We start from the raw sequence: 13,157 nt of genomic DNA on the forward strand, positions 1-13,157 counted from the left end.
TCCTCTTGTAACTAAGGTTTTCATGACCTGGATAACACAGACTATGCAAAGAAAACACCTGGCTGTTTTTTCAGGACTGAGTCAGGAGACTTGTACAGGTCATGTTACCTTGGCAAGTCTCCCTGTGTTCTCATCTTTGAGGTATAAAGAATACCAGCCTTGCTTTTTTCCCAGTGTTATTATGGAGTTCAGATGAAACAATTCTTCTGATAACTCTTTGTAAACTATAAAACCTGTAAAAAAAATTTTTAATTTAATTTTTAAAGTTCATTGTTCTTTAGAATTGTGGACTCAAAGCATAGTTTTTGATGAGGTCCTCAGGGAAAGATGTAGAAGTCAAGGACTTAAGCTAGATAATGAGAATCAGACTTGTAATGTTTGGATAGAAGAGTAAATGCTGGAAGTTATAAATTTATGGGGAAAAAGGAAAAGAGGGAGAGTGACAATGCTGTAAGTATCTCCAGTGGTCTGAGATTAAATGGGAAGTGAAGTAATTGTTTTAAAAAGGTTTCTTCAGCTTAAATTTTGAGTGACTAATATCTTTCTTTTTTCCTGGGAAAAGATAAAAGAGGCTTAGGTTTACCTAGCATGCAGCCCTGAGACTTTCTCTCTCTCTCTCTCTTTTTCTCTCTCAAAAGCACTTTCATTCCATAGAGATGTGGCAACTCCTAAATGATGTTGGCAAGACATTTTGAAATTGCGAGTTAAAAGACAAAGAATATGAGGTTAGTTAGATAACTGCAAAGGATGACTCATGTAGCACTCTGATTAGTTGCTGCTTTAATGGGATTTTAGAAGTGTAATTCCGTGTCAGCTGCCTGCATTATCCAAAGTTTTAAAGTATATTCATCATCATTGTCTCCTGCCAGAGGTTAATATTTAAGATGAGGCTCTCTGATTGAGTTTGAATAAGCAAATTACTGAACAGGAAATTGCATCACCATTAATTGAGTCAGCATTTAATGATGATAATAAAGAACCAGTGTTCTTTAGCCCATATCCATCTTGAGCACAAACAAAAATTTACCTCTCCAATAGACAGAATTTAATCTTTGACTCAATATCAGTTAATATTACGTATTTCAAATAAAACAATCACTCATTATAGTTCTAAAAACAGGTCACAGTCTTAATATGGAATCTAGATTAGATAATAGTTTAAACATTTTTAAAAGATCAAGGCAATTTTTCCTCCAATTATATTATTACATAATCAATGTACAAGATCAAATTAGGTTAACAACTGGAGGAATCTTGAATAATATATTATATCCACAGAGACTTCATTTTCCAAATGTTTAGCTCCATGTGAAGACATACAAATGTGCTATATTATATCAACAAAGCAAAGAGTGGGTGGGTGGAAAATACTGTTGTTTGGCAAGTTTGCAAACAAGTTGATCTGGAATGTCCATGAAGTCAAAGAAACTGTTAGTAATAATCCTTCATTATCTTATATATACTTCATAATTCACCCCTCAAGGGCAAGGCTTGGGAAAAATGGCAAGGCAGGCTGAGTTGTGGTCATTGAGTTGGTCATTAGTCAATTCTGCTCCTTACCTTTACTCTTCCTTCTTTCTCAACCTCTTTGTTAAGGACAAACTTATATTATTTGCCTCTTTTCTTTTCTTTCCTTTCCCTTTTTTTTTTTTTTTCTTCAGACAGAGTCTCTCCCTGTCATCAGGCTGGAGTGCAATGGCATGATCTTGGCTCACTGCAACCTCTGCCTCCCGGGTTCAAGCAGTTCTCCTCTCTCAGCCTCCTGAGTAGTTGGGACTACAGGCACACACCACCACGCCCAGATAACTTTTGTATTTTTAGTAGAGATGGGATTTCACCATGTTGGCCAGGATAGTCTTGATCTCTTGACCTTGTGTTCCGCCCACCTTGGCCTCCCAAAGTGCTAGGATTACAAGTGTGAGCCACCTTGCCCGGTCCCCCTTTTTATTAAAAAAAAAAAAAGATAGGATCTCACTCTGTTGCCCAGGCTGCAGTGCAGTGGCACTGTCATAGCTCACTACAGCCTTGGCCTCGCAGGCTCAAGTGTTCCTGCCTCAGCCTCCTGTGTATCTGGGAATACAGGTGTGAGCCATGACACTCAGGTAGTTTTTTGTGTGATAAAGTGTTTCTATATTGTCCAGGCTGGTCTCAAACTCCTGGCCTCAAGCAATCCTCCTACCACAGCCTCCCAAAGTTTTGGGATTGCAGGCATGAGCCACTACATACAGCTATTTTCTTATTTTCTGTACTATAATTTTATTAAGAAAACCATGGAATTAGCCCTCTCTCAGTTAAATACTAATAGCAATCTTTTCCTCTGGCTGTGATTTACATCTTTTTTACTCTTTCTCTGTAATTTCTCACTCTTCCCTCCTCCTCCATTTTTTTTTTTTTGACTTTATGTAATCCTTCTTAATCCATTTTTCCATTTTGTGCTGCCACAACAGAATAGCACAGACTAGGCAATCTACAATTAATAGAAATCTATTGTCTCATGGTTTGGAGGCTGGAAAATCTGAGACTGAGGGGCCAGCATCTGGCAAGGGCCTTCTTGCTGCATCATCCCACAGGAGAAAGTAGAAGGGCAAGAAAAAGGAGAGTGCAGGGGACCAAACTTGCCCTTTAATAATAAGCCCACTCCCTAAATAAGAACATTCATCCATTCCTGAAGGCAGAGCCCTCATGGCCTGATCATCTCTTCTTAGGCCACACCTCCCAACACTGTTGTATTGGGAATTACATTTCCAACACATACTTTCTGGGAGACACATTGAAACCATAGTACAATCCCTTCCTTACTTCCTAACGTGGTGTAGTGCAGAATTCAAGACTGAATGGTGGAGCCAAACTCCCTAGATGTAATTCCTGCCTCTGCTACATGCTAATTACATAATCTTGGGCAGGATACTTACCTTCTCTTTGCCTTAGTTTCATCACATGAAAAAGTAGGTGAAGAAGAGTACAAATCTCATAGAGTGAGATATATGTAAAGCCCCTAGAATAGTGCCTACCACTTAGTAAATGCCTTTTTTTTTTTTCCCTAGAATGTAAGTGGGGATTTTTGCTTCTTTTGTTCACTGTAGTTTAACCATTATAACTCTAACACCTAGAACAGTGCCTGATACCTTTGTTTATTTCTTCTTCTTATTATTATTATTATTAGTTGTAGAGATGAGGTCTCACTATGTTGCTCAGGCTGGTCTCAAATTCCCGGTCTCAAGTGATCCTCTCACCTCAGCCTGGGATTATAAGCATGAGTCACAGCACTCAGCCTGATGCCAATTAATTTGGTGCTTTCTTCTTTATTTCTATTATATTTATCTTACTATTTCTTTTTTCTTTGGAGTTCTGCTTCCTCTTTCCTCTGTGATTCATCTTTGTCCTACTTCTGCATTTTTTCCTTCTTAGGTTTCTATCATCTACTGCTAAAACTTTTTCTTTTATGTTTGGGTTTAAGGTTTTTGAATAGAATAAAACATTAAAAAGTCAACATTTATTAATAATTAGTAGTCATAGGGTTACTAATGAAGAGATAAAGCAGAAATCCTTAGTCAAGGAAAACTAAAAATAAAATACCATTTTTAGCATAATATTTTATATTAAATTTGTGATGACTTCTATTTCAGTCTTTTGTACATATTAATCTGCTACTTTTTATCAATAGCTTTAGTTTGGCTCAAACATAACAGTAGTTCAAATAATGCTATAACAAATAGTTCTATAACCTTCATCTGGATTCATTAATTATTAACATTTTATCGTTAAAATATTTTATTTCACATCTCTCCCCCTCTCCCACCCTCCCTTACACATACAGCCGTGTATACATCCCTTCACTAAGAACAATTTGAAATTATTACACATGCCATGTTTACCATTAAATACTCAAGGATGAATTAAACAAATAAATTTCTATGTAACCACGACTGTGTTATACCTAAGAAAGTTAACGTTAACCCAATAATATCATTTAATATAGAGTCCATATTTAATTTTTTCCAGTGGTACCCAAAAAGGGTATTTTAGATTTTAGTCTCCTGAAGGTTTATAAATTACAGTTGGTTAAGAATCCTTAGTTCCTTATAATCTAGGATGAAGGAAGCATTCAATTTTTTATGACATTGACTTTTTTTTATGAGTTCAGGACAATTGTCTAATGGAATGTTCCACCTTTTGGATTTTTCTGATTAGATTCTGCTTAAACACTTTAGACAAGAATTCTACATAGGCAACATATGGCACTTCTCATTGCATCGTATCAGAAGACACACGGTATTAGGTTGTTCCACCATTACTAATGCTAATTTTGATTACTTGTTCAAGATGATAATTACTAGATATCCCATTGTAAAGGTACATTTTACCCTTTGCAATTAATAAATAACCTGTGAGATTAGAGTTCGACACTACGTTACCCTGTTTCCCAACAGCCTCTCACGCACTGACTTAACCATCCATTGATAATCCTTTCCTGAATCAGTTATTAAACAGTTCTTTGAAATGGAAATTTTCTTTTTTTTTTTTTTTTTTTTTTTTTTTTTTGAGATGGAGTCTTGCTCTGTAGCCCGGGCTGGAGTGCAGTGGCCGGATCTCAGCTCACTGCAAGCTCCGCCTAATGGGTTTACGCCATTCTCCTGCCTCAGCCTCCGGAGTAGCTGGGACTACAGGCGCCCGCCACCTCGCCCGGCTAGTTTTTTGTATTTTTAGTAGAGACGGGGTTTCACCGTGTTAGCCAGGATGGTCTCGATCTCCTGACCTCGTGATCCGCCCGTCTCGGCCTCCCAAAGTGCTGGGATTACAGGCTTGAGCCACCGCGCCCGGCCATGAAATGGAAATTTTCTAATTTTATCATTTCTTCTTCATTTCTTAGTAGATATTCTTCTATAAAGAAGAGCTGTTGGGCCAGGTGCTGTGGCTCACGCCTATAATCCCAGCCCTTTGAAAGGCCAAGGTGAGCAGATCGCTTGAGCCTAGGAGTTTGTGACCGGACTGGGCAACATGGAGAATCACCATCTCCACTAAAAATACAAAAGTTAGCCAGGGAGTAGTGGAAGTGCCTGTACTGTCAGCTACTTTGGAGACTCAGATGGGAGGATCACTTGAGCCTGGGAGGTTGAGGCTGCCATGAACTGTGATTGTATCCCTGCACTCCAGTCTCAGCAATACAGCAAAAACTTGTCTCTAAATTATAAAAGAAAAGAAGAAGCTTTTTTTTTGCTTGCTACCTATCCTACCCCTGTTTTGGTATCATTGTGGACTCAAGTATTTTTTTTAAATCAATCTGTTATTCATTACCATTATTGTTATTTTTGATGCTCAAATTATACCAAATTTGGCAAGTTAGAGTTCTGTTACACCAGTTTTGTTTCCTTTTGACAAGATCACATTTAGTCTGCACACTTCATTACTTACTTTCTTTTTTTTTGGGACACAATCTCCCTCTGTCACCCAGGCTGGAGTGCGGTGATGCCATCACAGCTCACTGCAAACTCTGCCTCGTGGGTTCAAGTGATTCTCCTGCCTCAGCCTCCTGAATAGCTGGGATTACACATGTGTGCCACCATGTCCAACTAATTTTTGTGTTTTTAGTAGAGACGGAGTTTCCCCATGTTGGCCTGTCTGGCCTCAAACTCATGACCTCAGGTGATCCACCCGCCTCAGCCTCCCAAAGTGTTGGGATTACAGGCGTGAGCCACTGTGCCCCGGCCTCCACTTTGTTACTTTCTTGCCCAAGATAATCTTTCCCTGCCAGGGACCTAGAAGTAGACTTTTTATCAAAAGTCTTATTCCTAACATGTATTAGAAACAAAGATCTGGATACCAGGAATGGTCACTGTTTCCCAGGGGTAGTTGTAGGTTTTTTCAGTGGATACAACTAGGGAGTATATGTCATTCTTATTTTTGTTTTTCTGTTTTAATTTTTTGTAGAGACAGAGTCCCACTATGTTGCCCAGGCCGGTCTCAAATTCCTGGGCTCAAGCAATCATTCTGCCTTGGCCTCCTAAAGTGCTAGGATTGCAGGCATGAGCCACTGCACCTGGCCTGATGTTATTTTTAATCACAGGTTTATACACTGTTCAAAACTATGTAAAAGGGATATATTCAAGGGAGTGTGTCCTTAGTCCAGTCTCCACTATTTATAGGTCATTTTTTTGTTGAATGTTTCTGATTTAAATTTTTTGAGTTGCTATTTGCAAAATAAGTAGAGATCTATGTTGATATACAGGTTTTTTGTTCTTGTGCACCTAGCTATATTTTTTCTTACTTAAAAATGTCATGAAGAATGTGCTCCATTGTGTGGATGTATCATAATCTATTCAACTAGATTATTAACCATGGGAATTTAGGTTGTTTCCAAAAGTTGCAATTACAAATAGTACATCAGCGTGAATTACTTTGTGCAAACATTTGTTTTATACTCATAGGGGAAATCGCAGGGTAAATTCCTAGAGGTTGAATTGCTTGAGTATTGAATTGCTTGAGTAAATGCATATGTACTTTATTAGATATTACTAAATTCCCCTCACTGGAAATGTAATACTTTATGTGCTCAGTACCAATGTATGTATAGGCCAATTTTCCACAATTCATCAATATTTAATTTTCAAGATTTTTGACTGTGGCCATCTGATAGATTGGAGATGGTATCTCATTATAGTTTAAATAGCATTTTTCTGTTGAGTGATTTTAAGCATCTTTTCCTATGTTTAGCAGCCACTTCGTTTATATTTTTCTGTGACTTAACCATGTCACTTGCCCATTTTTCTGTTTGGTTTTAAATATTTTTCACCTCTCAATTTTTGGGACTGTTTACATGTTGTAGAAAATAGCCCGTTATCTCTGACATAAGATGCAAATTGTTTCTCTTAGTTTGTCATTTGCATTATGGCTGTAGCTATGCTGTTTTGCAATTAAACAATTACATACATGCACCATACATCTATACTCATTGTACTGAGCTTAATTTTTTTTCTTTTATTGCTTCTGAATTGTTTTTTGGTTTATAGTTTTTGTTATAACCTAGATAATATAACCTCATATCTAGGTTATAATAAAACGAACCCATGTTTTCTTCTAGTAAATGTGTGACTTCTTTTTAAAAGTATTTATTTACTTATTTTTATTTTAGACAAGGTCTTGCTCTGTTGCCCAGGCTGGAGTGCAGTGGCACAATCACTGCTCACTGCAGCCTTTCCCTTCCAGACTCAAGCAATGTTCCTGACTCAGCCCCCCAAGTAGCTAGGACTACAGTACAGGCACACACCACCATGCCTGGCTAATTTTTTAAAACATTTTTTTTTTTTTTGTAGAGGCTAGAGTCTAATTATGCGGCCCAGGCTGGTCTTGAACTCCTGAGCTTAAGCAATCCTCCTGCCTCAGTTTCTCAAAATGCTGGGATTGCAGGTATGAGCCACCTTGCCTGGCTTTTAAATTTTTTTATAGCTTGGATTAATTTGGAATTCATTGTGGTATAGGGTGTGAATTATGAATCCAATTTTATTTTACTTTTTTCAAATTACCATACAGTTGTCTCATTATCATTTATTTAAAATTGCATTTTTACCCAAGTGATTTGAGATTACACTTTTATCTTTCTCTAAACTTTCCTATTTGTTGCTATTTCCAAACTTTTTTTCTGTCTTACTGTTCTGCATAATCATGTACCATTCTGCATTGTTTAAAATTATAGAAGCTTTAAAGTGTATTTTAATATTGGTGAGGTTAGCCTATTCTTTTATGCTGCTGTTTCAGACCTTGTATTGCTACTCTTACCTATTTATTTTACATATGAACTCTAGAATAAACTTATCTAGTCCCAGAAAGCCAAAAATTAAAAAAAAAAACAGTATTTTCCTCAACTGACATATAATAAAGATAAACATAATAAATGTTGAGTGTCTTATTCAAAAGAAGATCTTTCCACAAATAACGGAACACTTTAAAAGAAACATCTTTTTTTCTACTTTTACCAATAAAACTGGCAAGTAAGGCAAAGTAGAACCACTTCAGTATAAGACCTTGGATATCTTTTAATAAATAGGTAAGAACTAATTATGATGAACTCATTTGTGACTTGAATACATATGCTAATACTTAAGTCATTGTTATTAAAAAGCCTTGTGTCTCTTATTTATAAATCCTGTTTGGAAAACTTCTTAATAAATAAAATTAGACCAGTTCACATCACAAACCAAAATATATTTCTTATGTATTTAATTAAACACAAAACTTCAAACCACTAAATTTTACATATAATAATGAAAATTTAAAAATCAAACAATTAGATTTTTAGAACAAGACTTAAGTCACTGAATCTTGAGTGGAATACATTTTTTAGCATAGTCATTAAAAAAGAAAGAGGCTGGGGGCAATGGCTCATGCCTGTAATCCCAGCACTTTGGGAGGCCAAGGTGGGCAGATCATGAGCTCAAGAGTTCGAGACCATCCTGGCCAACATGGTGAAACCCCGTCTCTACTAAAAATACAAAATTAGCCAGGCATGGTGGCACATGCCTGATAATACCTGCTACTCAGGAGGCTGAGGTAGAAGAATCCGGGAGGCGGAGGTTGCAGTGAGCTGAGATTGTGCCACTGCACTCCTGCCTAGTGCCAAGGCGAGACTCTGTCTCAAAAAAGAAAAAAAAAAAAGGAAAAGAAAGAAAAATCGATATGGGGATCCAAAAGTGGGGAGAATGTGAGGAGGGATAATGTTGAGAATCGACCTATCAGATAAAATGTTCACTATTTGGGTATTGGGTACATTGGAAGCTCAATCCTCCCCGTGCAATGTACCCGTGTAACAAACAAGCATATGTAGCTCCTGAATCTAAAATAAAATAAGAAAAATCTGTATAAACTAACATGAAAAGATACTCAAGCTAGATTGTTGAGTTGAAAACTAAGTTGCAAAGCAATATATGATGTGATTCCACTTTATAAGTGACAAAGTATATTTATGTCCTTTTATTATGTAATATGCACACACAAACACACATATAGAGAGAATTCTAGATGGATACACAAACTATTAATAATTGTTATTCTTGGAAAGAAGCAGGCATGAGAGATGAGAGACTAAAAACTCACTGTATACTTTTTATGTATATAGTTATATAGTGTTCAATTTCAATTTTTGTAATAAAGATTTATTTCATGACATTTTAAAATAGCTTTTTCCATTTTAAATAAAAGCAATGCAAAAATAAAAGTAAAAGATTGATAGAATAGAAATGCCAAATATTTAGAAGATTTAAAAGCATATCTAATATTCTATTACATGAATGTTAGTCTATTACATGAATAAAAGTCTGAAATTTTTGCAGCAAATAACAAAGGGCCTTATATTCTCAATAGGTAAACAGTCTCTTGTAGTTAATGGTTTAAAAATACAGCAAGAATCTAGCAAGCATACAAAAATAATTTATATCATTGCAAAAGAGTATTAAAAATGATGACAATAATCTCTCTAAAAATCGAAGACCCATAAATTCCAATAAACATAAGGGCTCCCCTCCCAATCAAATTAGCAAGATCTTGTTATCTATCACTTACAATGTAAAACAACTACTTGGCCAGGTATGGTGGCTCACGCCTGCAATCCCAGAACTTTGGGAGGCCGAGGTGGGTGGATCAAGAGGTCAGGAATTCGAGACCATCCTTGCCAACATGGTGAAACTCTGTCTTTACTAAAACTACAAAAATCAGCTGGGTGTGGTGGTGCATGCCTGTAACCCCAGCTACTTGGGAGGCTGAAGCAGGAGAATCCCTTGAACCTGAGAGGTGGAGATTTCAGTGAGCCAAGATTACACCACTGCACTCCAGCCCGGCGACAGAGCGAGATTCCGCCTTAAAAAAGAAACAAAACAACAACAACAAAAAAAACAACAAAAAAAAAAAAAAAAAGAAAGAAAGAAAAAAGAACTACTCAGCTCTGGGAAAATGAGGTCAAATGGGATAGGTTGGCACAATCACCTGAAACAAATGTTACACATTATATGTTGAGATTTAAAGATGTTAATATCATTTGATGTGGTAGTTAAGCTTATAGGAATCTGCTGAAAGGAAATAGTTCAAAATGAGGAAAAATTCTACTGAAATGTTTAGAAACAATTCAAGTGCTCCCTCTATTGGGAAATAATCTAGAACTAAAATCTGACATCTAGTGTTCACTTCAATAACTGCATAGTATTAACTGAACATCTCATAGTCCTATCATAAGCAATGTCTTGTAACAGTGCTTAAAACCTAAAGCATATTTTGCCTTGGAAACACATACAACTGTTGGTGGAAGGGAAAATTGCACATAAATTAGTAAGAGGAAAATTCAGACATTGACTATGCGTTTTGTAGTTTTTTAAGTCACTAGAGCAAGATTAAGAAGTGAGCAAAAGTTGTCTCAAGGAAAAAAGTTTCCTCAAGTGGTGAACAAAATTGAGACAGTCCTGAGAACATATATGACACTAGAATTGCTGAGGTGGAAGGGGGTAAGGAAAAAAGGAGACACTAGGAGTGACTATCATCTTCCTTCTTTTATTCCATCCTTCAGGGCCAAGATCAGAAAAAGCAAAGTATTATTAATGATTAGGTTTTATTGTTGGAGCTTAGATTGAGAACCCTGGGCTATGAGAAGCTTGGGAAATGTTAACTAAGCACACTGATGTAGAAAAACGATCTGTGTTTTATGTCTCTACTATCTTCATTTTCCCTACTGAAATAAATAATTTTAATCCAACCATTTCAGGCCAGAAGGAAGAAATAATATTGGCATTCCATGTTTTGTTACTCCATCTGCTACCTTTTACTTTCATTGTCATTTTTTCCTTGCCCCTAGTATTTATTGAGGTTAGAAAAAGGGATACAAAATTTGAGGTGTATCAAAGACAGTTTAAGGAAATTTAATATATATTTATCTCACATTCTTTCTGAAAATTCAAATCACTGAACAAAACTTAGTGACTAAAAAAATGCAAAATTAACAGAATCAAATCTTGTATTATTAAATGAGATTCTATTTTAGAGGCTGTATAAATGTTCCCCACAATTGCACTTCCCTCTCTTGTTCCCAAAGTTTGAGCAGATTGAATTCTCAGTTATTCCCCTCTGTATCTTTTCAGTGAATCTTAGGCAGACTGAATACTCATTCTTGCTAAAATATACAGACATTTTTTTTCCCGATTTCAGGCCTGCTTTCTGTTAAGGAATATTCCTTATTGCAGTATAACACGCATACAGAAAAGTAGATATATCATAATTGTATAGCTTGATAATCATATGCTCTAGGCCCTGACGCACAGGGGGCGGGGAGGAGGTGGTTAGTCATGCAGATTTGCCTATGGAAAGACTGAGCCCAGCAGGGAAGGGCCTGGCTAAGTCAGGGCTGGAGGGAACATACTTGTGTTAAAAAGTGGAACACACCTGTGTAACAAAGTGTTACAAAGTGAACACACCTTTGTAACCCACCCAAGTCAAGAATCAGAATATTACTGGAAATCCAGAAGCCATTTCATGTCCAATTTTACTTACTATCCTTCTGAAGGGTAATTACTTCCTGACTTCTACAGATACAGATTCATTTTGCCTGGTTTTAAACTTTAAAGAAACAGGATTATGCAATATGTAGTTTCTGGTTTCTTTTTGGTACATATGTTTAAAATATTTGAGAGTGAAATATGGAATGAAGATGTTTCATTCCTAATGTATTCTTGACCTCTCAGCATAATTTGACACCATTGACCATCCCTCCCTTTTTAAATTTTTCTTCTTTCTCTTCCATGACAGTCAACTCCTGCCTTTCCTCCTATCTTCTGGCTGCTCCTTCTCCTATTCCAGAGCTTTTCTTTTCCCTTGCCTTAAATAGTTGATAATATTTAAGTTTCAGTCCTAGACAACCTCAGCTAAATTCATGGCTTCTGTTATCATCTATATACTTCTAAATCAATACCTCTATCCCAAATAACTTTTCTGAGATTTAGACTCAAATATCCAACTTCATCCCATCACTTGCATGGTTCAAAACTCAACATCCAAAAACTGAACAAACAATTTTCTGTGCTACAAATTGCTCCCGATCTGGGATTGTTCCAGGGTTTCTGATCTCAGTGAAAACTACCACCAGCTGTGGCTTTCACAACACAGAAGCCCAGTAGCCATCCTTGACATTTCTCTCTCAGCATACCCTGCAGCCACTAAATTATTAAGTTCTGACAAATTTTCCTTCTAAATAGTTCAAGTAACTGTTCACTTTTCACCATTATCATTGCTAGCATTCAGATCCAAGCTACCACCATCTTTTGCTTAGACTACAGCCTCCCAACTAATTTCCAAACAGATTAATGCACTACTGAAGGCTTTCTATTGGTTTTTATATTACATTGAAGAATTTCCTTAAATCAATAAATAAAACCTATGTTAATGAAGCCTCTTCCTCTACTTCTTTTTGTTGAGGCACAGTCTGGCTCTGTTGCCCAGGCTGGAGTGCAGTGGCGCTATCTTGGCTCACTGCAACCTCTGCTTCCTGGATTCAAGTGATTCTCATGCCTCAGCCACCCAAGCAGCTGGGCTTACAGGCATGTGCCACCATGCCCAGATAATTTTTGTATTTTTAATAGAGATGGGTTTTTGCCATGTTGGCCGGGATGTTCTCTAACTCCTGGCCTCATGTGATCCATCTGCCTTGGCCTTCCAAAGTGCTGGAATTACAGGTGTGAGCCCCCACGCCTGGCCCCGTTTCTACTTCTTGAGTTTTTCTCTTCTCCTTGTCCTCTCCTTACTCCAGACATTTCTCTGCACATGCCTTAAAAGGGTCAGAAACAGTGTTCAAAGTTGAGCAATTATATCCAACATGGTTAGCTGGAAGATGAAAGTAAGAAAGTAGTATACGAGCAATTTGGTAGGAACAAAAATCTTTCAAATATGGGGTCTGTTTTGGAGGTGGAAGTGAAGGTAGAAAATTCAGAATGTAACGAGATAAGTGAATAATTATTTACAAAGTGTTCCAAGCTGCTTAAGAGACCAATTAGCATAATGACTAGTAGTATAGGCTTTGCAATCCAACAAACCCCTGTTCTGATCATGATTTTGCCACTTAGAGCCTGCGTGACTTTGGTGATTCATAACACCTCTAAGCAAGAATTCCCACAATAAAGCAATACTTTATC

Source organism: Macaca nemestrina, chromosome 5 (genome assembly GCF_043159975.1).
Source record: "Macaca nemestrina isolate mMacNem1 chromosome 5, mMacNem.hap1, whole genome shotgun sequence".
In the NCBI taxonomy this organism is placed as follows: domain Eukaryota; kingdom Metazoa; phylum Chordata; class Mammalia; order Primates; family Cercopithecidae; genus Macaca; species Macaca nemestrina.